The sequence below is a fragment of the Remersonia thermophila genome, chromosome 5 (assembly GCF_042764415.1).
Source record: "Remersonia thermophila strain ATCC 22073 chromosome 5, whole genome shotgun sequence".
Classification (NCBI taxonomy): Eukaryota; Fungi; Ascomycota; class Sordariomycetes; order Sordariales; family Chaetomiaceae; genus Remersonia; species Remersonia thermophila.
The window spans coordinates 153,417-165,274 of NC_092221.1; positions in this window are offsets into that span (position 1 = coordinate 153,417).

The window sequence follows — 11,858 nt, forward strand, 5'->3', positions numbered from 1 at the left end:
ATCTAGTCTATTGTGATACCAGGAGGAAGTTGAGTAGGGTACCGAGAGGTTAGTTACTTTAGGTAGAAGTCTTCCTTTGTGCCTAACCAAGCTTTATCGGCTAAATTAGAAATATTTATTGCTGTTCTACTAAAGGTATTATTAACAGATAATTCTTTGGAACTGTAAAATATATTATAAGCAGAGTTATTACTCAACCGATTCTGTAGAAAAACAACATCGCTATATATTTAGTCGAGAATAAAAACGAACCGCGAGTAAATAACTGTTCGAGGCTCGGTATAAAAATTGAGAAAAAGGCGGGAGAATAAAATTCGGTCTTTTATACACTATATAGATGGTAGCTTTAGATATCTATCAAGAAATATACCAATCTATATAAGAAAACCTGCTTCTCACGTCTACAACTAAGGCTCTGCAATGTAGTTGTATACTATAATCCGTTATATATATTATTAATCTATACTGCCCTTTAATATTATTACGGCTACTCTATATTAGATTACGAAAATAGCTGTAGTACTTTATACACTTTATAAACTAAAACCAAGCAAGATAGATATACGCTGATATATTTGTATATTTAGGAAGACAGGCTACATTTGATTAAAACGAATAAGATAGTAATAGTAGTAGCTTATACTAAGCTAAAGAAGCCGTAGTAGTATAAAAGGCTATTTTCCTAAGCTTAAAATTTTAACGTATATTAAATTTAATTGGTAGGAAAACAAATACGTATATTCCAATAAGGTATATATATAAAATAACACCTGTTATTCAGTTTGCTAATAAAAGTTAACCTATCCACTTAAGGAACGACCTACTTTAGGACACCTCGTAACGTCTGCCGACCTATATACTACTACGACTACTATTACCTACCTACACCCTTCTCGAATTAACAACGATTCAGAAAGTAGTAGAATAAATACGTTCTCTATCGCTCTTTTCAATAGGGCTCTCCTAAACTCGGCCAACCCCCTCCCAGGCTATATACATTTGCTTAATATTTATAAAAACCTTATCACAATCCAGACGCACCTTCTTTCTTCTAGTCGGCTTTATAGCATCGATGGAAGTCTTCGGTACCTAATTATCCTAGTCTAAGTAAGCTAACTAGAAGTCTTTTTCGTTAAAGGCCTTCTAGGATTTTACGGAATAAAAGCCTGCGTATAAGTACCCTATTAACGTCGTCCTTTATTTTAACTAGGCTTTTCTATATCTCGATTCTCTGGTGTAGTGTTGATATAATTATTATAGAACCTAAATAAGTAAATGGAATAAACTACTGGGTTACAAGAGTATCTTATAGTTATAGAGTATATATATCTTTCGTTAAGTTATTCAAGCTTTCTAGTTGTAAACGGTTTATTAACGGTTAAAAGTGTAAACTAGCTACCATCTAATGCTCACTATATACACTTAATCTTCCAGCTCCTTAACGCTTTTGTATACTCTGATATAAGGTACTAAAGTATTATCCGTTTACTAATAATAGATATATCGGTGTACAATACTTTACAATTAAGCCTTTCACAGTAAGCCTTTTTAAAAGGACCAAATATCGTTAAGTCGAGACGCTAAAGTATATAAAAGGTATACAGCAGAAGGTAAAGAAGTTAGATATTATTAAGAAATCAGTATTGTATAAACTTGTACTCTGTATAGCTGTTATAGCTGTCTAGTATTAGTAAACGATGCTCGTTTAGATCCGTAGGCGCTATATATATAGGATAAAGACCTTCTTAAGCTAGTAAATGGTACTAGTTGTATTAGTATAGCCTTTTTCACTTACAGTAACAACCTAGTCCTTAAAGTCGCTCTTGTCTACCGGAAACTATTGTTATTAAAGGTGTTTGTCTTTAAGGATAATAACAGAGGGGAGATACTCCTGTCACCGAGATATAATCGATGAACGAGGTCTAGATCCTGGCGCCAGGCTGTTTTTGTTATATAGTACGGATTTTAGTAGTACTGACTACTAGATTATAAGTATTAATGCTCTTTATAAGGCTATATATTGGTTTATATTCCAATGGTTGGCTACTTGTACCTGGTCGATAGCTGGAAGGTTAAAGTAACGGAACTACGGCCGGATAACTCTTGGTATAGCCCCCTTAATACAAGCCGAATTAATTTTCCGAGGCCTCTGAATCTTAAGAGCAGGATGACTACGTAAGAAGCGTTTTATCCAGTTAACGTCTACAGAATCGTCAAATCCTTCGATATATAATAGTCGGCTAGTAAACTTCCGGAGTTATATCTAAGTCGGAGGGTATCTAACTAAGGGCTTGTTGGTTCAGAGCCTAGTATGTAAGACGCTTTTCTTGGACCGGACTAAGGGCCTGCAATATTTAGAAGGTTATGTTTTGCGAGGTACGGAGGTTATAATGCCGATTGTAAAGGGTTAATACTCGTATACTAAGTTCGCAAGATATTTTGGGTACGCCGGATTTTCCAGCCTGTAAAGCCTCGAGAGCTAATTGTAAATTGATATCCGAGTAAGCTATCTGTAGATCTATCCACTATTAAATGTTAAAGCCAGAAAGTCATTATTTTATTTACTTTTTAAAAGTTGGAAGTAGTGTAGTAAAGTTACGGTGTAGACGCTACGAGGTATCTATAAAGTAGGTCGTTCCTTAAGTAGATAGGTTGCCTTAAAAGCAGCTAAAACAGTTGATGCAGCCTAAGGGTAGCGTACCCTCCGGTCTGCTGCTATAATAGTATATCTTAAGGCCGAGACTTTCTAAATGCTTTTATCGCTCTGTACTACAAAGAATCGGCAATCTAGATAAAGATTTGTTAGCTATGTTTTATTTAATAATGATAATAATAGATTTGACCTATATAATGTACCTGGAATGGGGTAAAAGTAATAAACTTCACCGAATATAAACAGGGCTAAGTAGCAGCTTGAAGGTATTGAATACTCTCGTCTTGTTACTAATGCTCGAAATATTTAGTAGGTATTAATACTAGCAGTTTATTGTACTTTACGTAGCCTAGTAGTATCATAATCCAGAAGGGTAATTGGAGCAGTAAGGCTGTTTTACCGAGGTGATAATTTAGCGTTGTAGAAAACGCAATCTAAGTATTATCAGATTTGAAAGGATAGTTCCAAGCATAATATACTGGTTTATAATATGGCATTTAACTTTTAAAACGCTACAAGTATTAAATGATTATAGTACAGAAGAATTAATACAGTGTAACGATAGCAAAGCCTTAGTTTCAAGCCTAAAGGCGATTATAATTACTATACAGCGGCTAAAACCCCGTTAGATGTAGAAAGGGAAGTGTAAATAACTCGACAAATGATTGAGAAGACGAGAATAAAGCGAAAGTGAAGGTGTACTTAATTGCCCGTGATCCCTTTAACTATACAACTCTAATTTACTGTAGTCTATTTAAAAATTATTTATCAGAGACAACCAGTACTTCTTATCAAATAAAATATTAACGAATCTCTAAACAGTCGTCTTATATTTAATACCTAGTGAGAGGTATCAGTTGTGTTATAATTTGTCTTAATATTCAATGTCCCGTTTTGAATGATACTAATATATTCTGTATGTGTTTGGTTTAGGTTTTAGCTTCCAGCTATCTTTAGCTAAAGTATATAATCTAGAATAATATGAAAAGCTGCAACATTAGTATACCCATAATTAATACTGGTTATTCTATTTAAGGGAATTCTAGTGTGCTGAAATCTAAGAAGTTATATTAAGCGTAGAGATATGGACTGCAGGTTATTCTTGGAGAATTCTAGACGTATTTAATATATTGAAAGTACTACTATCGGTAGTTAATTTTGTCCTGGATCGAGAAGGCAGGCTGACTATATCTATAGCATTGTGCTGGACTACAGACGAAGAATTATGAAAATTTAAAAACTATTAATACTTTATCGACGCTCTAGCACGGTACCAGTACCTCTAAACGCTTACTATATAGTTATATATTCGTAGGCTAAAGACAATAATAACGTATAACTGTTGTTATAAAGCGTTAATGCTTGGTATAATATATACCTAGTGATTTACTAGTAGAAGTGGTACGAAATCTACAGATTATTAGTATTAATGTATAGGACACTGTTCTTTAAAACCTTTATAAAAGCTCTTTTAAACACTTTACAATAATATATGTTGTATAGTTTATTTTCTTGCTATACGCTTCTCTACTATTCTATATATATCCAGCTCTCAGTGTAATCTTAGCAGTAGAGAAAGGCAGAGTAATTGTTGGTTTTGATATATAGGATTATAAGTACTGTGTAATAATCAGTAAACTTATATACTTAGTAAATCCTTTGTTATTAGCCTTATAAGGTTTTTTCCTTATAAGCTTTTTATTTAATCCTATAGTATAATAAACTGTAACGAGTATACTGTGAAGAGCTATATACTGTTATAATGAAAGTTAGTAAAAAATGTTCATACAACTACTTCATAGTAAATAGCACCCTGAACAGTATACTGAAATTACATCTATACTTTTGCCTGGACCAGGAATGGAAGTTATACAGTAGAATCAACGACTATACTATAAATATTAATTCGGAGTGATCTATTATAATACTAGGTCGAATACTAGTGAAGCGTTTATCCGGATAAGTGGGAACTTATTGGATTAGAAAAGATACTATGCAGTAGAATGAGAAAGAATACAACATGCTATTATTTGAGAACGTGTGATATGATGGGCGTATCCTATGGCGCACAGTGGCGGTATAGTTTCGATAGCGATGACTATAATGGCAGTATATTAAATTAATTAATAAAAAGGTGTTGGTGTTGTAGTATCTTGCAGATTAAAAGAGGAAGAACTCCTCCCAAATCCGCAGGGTAAATTACTTACATAAGAGGTCTAGTTGTCATCAGTATATTATTCCCGGACCTTAAGTCTTGAACCTTAAAGTTCTGGACTTTATGCTTATATAAGATAGTTGCTGACAAAGCCGTTCCGGACCTTATCGTCCAGAACTACTCTCGAGGCCTCTTGCCGTATTGACGTGCTTTAGTACGGCTGCTGAGTCTCTTTTGTCTTTTTATATCCCGTCCTACCTATAAACAGTCTTAGAGTAGTTTCTGCTGAGTGCTGGCCTTGTAGCGACTGCAGACGAGCGCACTGAATACTATTGAACTTCCTTAGGGGAAGAAGAAAGAGAGTATCCTATCTACAGGGCGGTGGCATGCCTTTTGATGTTCCTGTTGATGCCCAATCCTGCCCGACTCCGGCACTTTGCTGGGACTTTTCCGGGGCTTCGCCGGGCCGGCGCCGGTCCGTTGTCCACGTCGATATTCCCAGGGCCGGAGCCCTCGGGACCCACCTCTGGGCAAGGCCCAGTTCCTAACAGTTTTAAAGTAAAAAATCAGTATCCGAGAAGAAAATTAGTAAACTTCAGAGTTGGAAACAAATAGTCTAAACTATAGAGTAGCTAGTCTTATAGTTTCTATTAAGTAGCGTCGATGTACTATATAGTCTTAATTTACACATTATACGACCGAGTCTGTAGGCTTTATTATTCTGAGACAGTAGTTATATATTATAGCGCCAAGCTCGACCAACCGTTTATCGGTCGATAGATATATCGCTATGTATTCGGCTTTACTATATCGTTTTACGTTATCTTGTAGACTATAAATGGCTTTAACAACTCTAAGCTAGCCCTAAGCATCCAGCAAGTAACAGGCTTTAACTGCTACATCTTCTTCGGCTAGCAAAGGGCGTTATTTATAAATAAGGGCGTCTCGAAGGCACTGATACTCACCGTTAGTACGGTGTTACAATATACTTCGGGGGATATTGTACAATCCAGCCGCCTTATATATAGAAAGCCTTTCCTTACGAATTATGACAAGGACGTGCTGTATATGCAGTCCTGTAACGTTAGTACTATTAACTATCTTTAAGAGTCCTCAATGTATTGGAAAGAAGGGAAAAGTCTCCTTGTTGGAGCGAGTTGTTATTGTTGATGTTGTTTGAGTTGATCGAAATGATATAGCTTGAAGAAGCAAGTCAGTACAATTTATACGGAACCGAACTTCTTGGTCGGCCGAACTTTATACGGGTTACGTTAGCGAACAATACCTTAAACCAAAATGTACGTATTTAGGCATCAGTTGTATAATCTATAGTAATAGAAAGGAGATACATTATATAGATATCCGTACGTGAATATAGTTATAAGGTGTATATATAGTCGGTTAAGCTTTTGTAAATTAAACTCTAACTATTATACTACTGTATTCTTTCTTTATTCGAGCTTACTTTAATACTAGGGTTAAGTAGTATTTTAAACGCTACCTCTACGAATATAATGCTTATTGCCTTCTCTTTTATCCTTTATTATCCAGCCTTCCTATACTTCCCTGTAATCTTACGCTGCCCGTTCCCGCCTTGCCTTATTAGCTCGCCCTTTATACTTCTAATATAAGTCTTAGCCTATTGCCCTAGTTCTGTACCCTAATCTATCTAATAGTAGAAACGCCTCTTTTACGCTTCTACTACGTATTTTAGTTCTCTTATTTATCTAAAATCCTAAGATTATAAATATTCCTTAAGGGTTGTAGTCCCTTCGTACCTTTAATATGGACCATAGTCTTTCCTCTGATAAATATGCTCCATTTACGCTGCCGAAGCGTACTCTGACTCTTTATGATTTATAATCTCGAGTTTTAGAGGTAGACACGGATTATTCGCGATTCCCCTGCATCCTTAACGTATACCTCTACTCATTTCCTATTCTATAATCGACTCTACTTTCGATGCCGGATCTATTTTTCTAGCCCGGGACCCATTCCCAGCCTTTTAGCTCTAATAAAGTTTCCTTTCTCTGGGTTCTTATCCCTAGGAACTATCGGTTTTACGTAGCTATAGTATAGATATTGTTAGTCTTCTTTAACTATTAGTTAGTAGCGTTTTGCAAGGCTATCTAAGTAGTATTAAGGGTCGATGTCTAACGCTGGTACTGTTCGGAAGGGGGTTGTATAGACTTTAAGGTTATAGTTGCCCCGGTATCTTCTTTAAAGGCTATGTTCTTTATCCTCTTTTCTTGATTATAACCGAATAAGGTAAAATAGTTGTAACCGTACTTTCGTATAATTAGTTGCTACCCGATCCTTTAACGATTTATCTCATTCCTTTTTATAATACTCATTTTATAAAGTCCTCCTTTTCCTCTCCTTCCCTTGAATTACTTTACCATAATTACTAGCGATCCCCGATTCTTTCTAATAAAATTGTTACTTATATTACTTCTTTAATACGTTTTTTTTGCTTCGTAATCGTTACGGCATATCGGGTCAGCTAGTTAACGTTATTTTTCCGATAGATCGATACGAATATAGGTTCTTTCGTAACTAACCTTTACCCTAGGAATATTGCTAATACGTCTACTTCCCTGGAAATGTATCTGATATTTATAAAGGTAAATAGCGCGGCTACCTGGATTTGACAATATATTAGTCGATAAGTCGTTACGTTTATCTCGCTAATCCTTACCGGACCTAATATATGGCTTCGAAGGTTATTATATAAGTGAGTCGTTCGTTAGTAGTCGTTTATTATTTGGGCTAATAGTGGTAAAGAAACTTAAAAAGAGTACAAATAAGAAGAAGGATAAAGCTTTCGGTTCGCTAGCTAAACGTCTATATAAAGTATATAGTTTGTATACCATTAGGCTGCCTAGTTCCTGACGAGTTATTAAAGTTCTAGTCGCCTGCCTATATCCGGTCCTGCTAAGGAACCGGTAGGGTCTAGAAATAGTGATAATGTTTTCCGGCTAGTACTATAAATGTATCTGCGGCTCCCGTTTGCCTTTTACTCTATTACTGATCTAGTATAACTATCAGCTATATTTAAAGACCCTTCTAGATATATAGGACTAAACTAAGGCCTATCCCTAGTTTACTCCTATTATACTACTATTGTATCCGTACTATATAACCCTAACTGCTATTCCTAGGCCGGTATAGCTACTATGACGCTCACTACGTTAATTATAACTATACCTGTTATACTAATAATAGCTCCCTTTCCCTAAACGTATTATCCTCGTCGCGGGTATATTATATTCGGTTCTATTTATAGTATGCAGGTTCTTGTATTACTTTAATATCTTCTGTAATCTTACAGCTTCAGGATCCGCTGCTGACTTCGAGTAGTCTGTCCGGTACTCAGCTGGTAAGGTTAGGCGGAGCTTTAAGGTCTCGTTTTCGCTACCTTTTGTAAAGTCCGCTAACTTTGTTAACTATTAAAGCTAGGGAGCTTTCGAAGTGGAGCTACGTAAGTCTTTACGTTCCTTCGGTAGTATACTCGTGCCATCCATTAGTACTACTTTTAGCAATATTCTTTTAGCTATCTAGCCTCCTTCTCTAGATTATAAATACCTATTATACTATTAATCCTTTTATCGGTTACTAACCTAGCGCTATTCCTTAGAGTCCTACTGTTATACTATTTATACTTTTAGTTTGGGAAGTAATATATTACTATATACTAGCGGTAGCTAGAGAGCCGTTATATAAACTGCTATTACTATTATATTTATAGACCTAATAGTAACGACAGTAATACTAGTAAAAGTAGTATTACAAAGGTTAGTATAGAGAATAACAATATGGATAGGCATAGAAGTAGTAATACGGATAGTACTATAAAGAAAGTAGTATATTATGAACTCCTTTAGTATGCTTTTACCGTCTTTTATAGTTGAATGTACCGTTCGTAGTATCTAATACTTTTAAATAAAATAGTATAGACTTTCCTTACGCCTTTTATACTTATCGAGCGCTTTTATTTTAATTACTCCCTCTTTAGTTTTACTTTGGATACTTATATTAATAGGCCGTCATCCATTTAGTCCCTCAGCTTCTATAAATCGACCTTCTCTCCGTAGTCCTGCTACCTAATAAAGTATTAACGGTTCTCTCGGGGATTTCAATAATCTTAAATAGCTTCTACTTCTTACTATTTCTCTTCAATCTCGATTTTAACCTATTTATAATAGACCTACACCTCTAGTACAGGGCCTGCGAAGAATTAGAAGCTAAAGACTAAAAGCAAACTATAAAGGTTATAGTATTATAGTAGATTTAATCTGTAGGCTATTCTAGCGTTTTCTACGACTTCTTTGACTTTAAACGGCCTAGTACATTTATCCAAATGTATTTTATTTGGCAGTTTTCACTTTAAACTGTTTATTAATAGCCAGTTCTAGTTCTTTACTAAGCAATAGGTACGCTTTTTGATATACTACTTTACGTATATTTCATTAGTCCTTTCTAGAAGGCTGCATGCTTCCCATTTTTAACTACCTATATTACCCTTACATCTACTATAAGTATATATTATTCGCGGTTAGAAGTGGGGTTCTAGTTCCTTTACTTGAAACCCGAAGAGGAGGTATCCTAGCGTTTATTATATGGCGGAGTATATTCATGTATTTTATACGTATTTTGTAAGCTGTAGGTATAGTACCTAACTGCTTTACTGATAGTTTTACCAAGCTTAGACGTATTGTTGTACTATTTAATTTACCTGTTCTGTTTAACCGTCAGTTTATAGACAATACGTAATGCTTAACCGCCTTTAGATTCCCAGAAGCTCGGTCAGGGCGCTTTAAAACTAACTGGTATACAAGCTTCCTCAGTCTAATACAATCACTGCTGGGAGGCTAAAGGGACGCAAGATATAACGTCTTCGGTATAGTCTTTACCAGGACAGGGAGACCGCTAGCATTTTAGGAATAGCAATTAGTACTAATTTAAATAAACAAGCTACCTTATTTCTACCAACTTAATAACTCTTAACACTAAAGATCGTCTTTTAAAATACGTTTTTCTTCCTTTCCAATGCACTAACAGCTTCAGAAATAGCTAACGACTTTGTAACGAAGGAGCTACGTATATAGTATATAATTTTAGCGATACGCGCCAACTTTTCTCTCTCCCTCTCAAGAGCCGCCAACATCTTAAAGGATCCTCGGACTACTCTACGCAACCGCTTTAAAGATAAGTATTAACCTATAAAAATCGCTTATTCCTATAAATAACGCCTTTCGCTTACTAAAGAAAAACCGGTAGTTAAAGCTTATTACTAGCTAAATGCTTAGGACTAGCCTATAACTATTATTATTATTCGGAACCTTACTACGTAGTTACTCCTTTATACAACAGATATAAAGCTTCTTAGTAAACGTTAGTATAGGAACGTCCTTTTTCGCTACCTAGAATTACAGGTACGAAGAGTCCGTACTATAGACTAAAACTATAAGGACGCTTTTAACTACAATACAATAAAATATTAGTTTAAGTTGTTCGGAACTATTTATCTTCTCTACTATATACCTGACTACGATATCTATACTATAGTTAAGAAGGGCTATATAAAGGGTATTAGGATAAGCTAAACGGTTATTATCCTTCGGTTTAATCCAGAAGTATCTATTGCCTAATTTAGTAACCGGGAATAAATCTCTATTATTAAATAGATCTTTACTAGCAGATATTTTCTTTTATTATTTATTATCTTTAAAGTGAAGAAACTCTAATAAAACTAGATATCTAAGAATAGTTTTAGCGACTTAAAAGTAGTTATCTATACTTTTCTAAATAGCTAGACCGATAATAAGATTGCTATTAAATAGCTTAAGCATTTCGACCTTTATACTACGCTCCGACGATTTTCTAAATACCGCCCCCTTCTCCTCGACGGCTATAACGTGACCGACAGGGTTTTTGGCCAGCCAGGGTTTTTGGCCACCCCCTTTTCCCCACCTGCCGGGTCAGCCCACAACACCAAAATCAGGAGTCTCGCGATGACCATAAGCAATACAAACAGGGCAGTTTTGAGGCTATTCGCAATTAAACAGATACATACAAACGCAGAGAAATTAAAAGAAGGCTAGCGGTAAGGAGACAAGCAAAACACACAGTCAATCAGTCAGTCAAATAAGTCAGTGGCTCTGGGCAGCTCTTTCCAAGCGATCTTTGCGATCTTAACTACCCTACGTCTAGATGCACGATATTCCTTCTCTTTAGCTTCCTCTGCTGCACGTACCTCTCGCTCATACTCCTCCTAGCGATAGTCCTCTACCGTTAAGATTCGAGCCCCCTTAACCTACCTTTTCTTACTCTTCTTCCTACCGTTTTTCTGCTTATCAACGAGCTTATTAGTCAAAAACTGGAGGGCAAGATTATTAGCTTAAAGGCTTTCGCAAACGGACTTAATATTAGTAACGTATTGTTTTACTAGGCTGCCGTACAGCTAAACCAAGTCCCCAAGTAAGCCATCGATCCTGGATACTAAAGCCTTTGTAACGAAGAACTCTGCCTAGCGACCTTACGAATCTGTAAGGCATACTGTTAGAGTTGCTAGGCGCAAGGTAGGGCTATCTCCTAGGCAAGGGGCAGGGCGAGGGGCAGGGCGAGGGGCAGGGCTATCTCCTGGGCGTAAGGCAGGGCTATCTCCTAGGCGCGAGGCAGGGCTATCTCCTGGGCGAGAGGCAGGGTAAGGGGCAGGGCGTTTAGATAGGCATCCTAGAGTAGCGTAGACCTTCTCGGGGTTAAAGGGCAGGAGACCTGCGCTACGCTAACCGCTAGCGATATTCTTCCTTATCGTCTTCCTCGCCTAGGTATAGTAGGTGAGGAACTGGGCGTTGGAGACCCTTACGGCGCTAAAGAAGGCGCCTTCGTTGACCAGGCGCCTATACTCGGTAGCTAGAGGGCTAAAAACGCTTATATCGAGAGGCTGGAGGGCGTAGGTAGCGTAGGAAGGAAGACACAGGGGCACGATATCGTAGTTAGCGCAAAAGTCAATAAATTTAGGTAAGATATAGTTAGCGTAACCGTTAA